We start from the raw sequence: 1,376 nt of genomic DNA, 5'->3' as shown, positions 1-1,376 counted from the left end.
CGTCAGTTTTTAGCTGTGACTCGTCAGTTTTTAGCTGTGACTCGTCAGTTTTTAGCTGTGACTCGTCAGTTTTTAGCTGTGACTCGTCAGTTTTAGCTGTGACTCGTCAGATTTTAGCTGTGACTCGTCAGTTTTTAGCTGTGACTCGTCAGTTTTTAGCTGTGACTCGTCAGATTTTAGCTGTGACTCGTCAGATTTTAGCTGTGACTTGTCAGATTTTAGCTGTGACTCGTCAGATTTTAGCTGTGACTCGTCAGTTTTTAGCTGTGACTCGTCAGTTTTAGCTGTGACTCGTCAGTTTTAGCTGTGACTCGTCAGTTTTAGCTGTGACTCGTCAGTTTTTAGCTGTGACTTGAATCTGATGTGAATATCAAAACCTTTTAGAGCTCTCAGGAGTAAAACTGATCCGACTCTTTGTGTCTGAGACAAACAGGAATTTGACAGGTCCTGGTCCTGGTTCAGGTCCTCCGATGGGTTCAGGTGCACAGAGTGTTTGATCAGAGTCTGCTCAGGTTCTTCAGCTCGTTGTGGAACGTCAGACTTGTGAAGGTGAAAACGAGCAGCAAACAGAAGAAGACTCAGGAGACAAAGACACAAAGACAGGTGGTCAAAGAAAGGCTGTCGCTGTGACACGACTGAAGCTCTGCAGCTCTTTGATCAACATCAAGTCTCCTCTTTCACATCATACATGATGAACGTTGTATGAAGAAGAGGAGGAACTGCAGAGATCACCTTTTATACTGTATCTCACCTGGAACTTCCCATGACTCAGCACTTTTTACACCTCTTGTTGAAGACTTCAGGCCTGGGTCTCAGTTCAGGGGTTGTAGCCCGCGTAGACCTCAGCCTGTGTAGGCCACACCCTGTGTAGGCCACACCCCACATAGACCTCAGTCCGTGTAGGCCACACCCCACATAGACCTCAGCCCGTGTAGGCCACACCCCACGAGGGCTGTAGGCTGTGGTCCTCTGTGTTCACACGCTGTAATACCCATAATGCACCACTGCACCACGTGATGGAAGGGTCCAAACAGAACCCTTCTGCAGACCAGAACCAAACAAGTAACCTTGTCGTTGAGGTTCTGAAGACTGTGTCCACAGTACCGGTCCAAACAGGTTCTGGACTCCGCAGAGACTGAGGACCATCAGGACTTCTGTGTCTGACCCCACTGAGTCCAAAAACCCAACAGGTTTTACCAGCTGCCAGACCCGACCTGAACGGAGCTCTCATTTAAGCCCCGCCCACCCTGGCCTGAATGTGACAGGTGACATCAGTTGTTGGTTTTTACAGATCTATTTAAAATAGTGTTAATGTTCAGTTTGGAGGTGTTTTTGAATTGATGTTAAAATTGAAGTTATTGTGTGTTTATTTATAT

The sequence above is a fragment of the Austrofundulus limnaeus genome, unplaced genomic scaffold (genome assembly GCF_001266775.1).
Source record: "Austrofundulus limnaeus strain Quisiro unplaced genomic scaffold, Austrofundulus_limnaeus-1.0 Scaffold907, whole genome shotgun sequence".
NCBI classification, from domain to species: domain Eukaryota; kingdom Metazoa; phylum Chordata; class Actinopteri; order Cyprinodontiformes; family Rivulidae; genus Austrofundulus; species Austrofundulus limnaeus.
The sequence above is the reverse complement of the archived record's forward strand: the minus strand, read 5'-3'. Positions refer to the sequence as shown.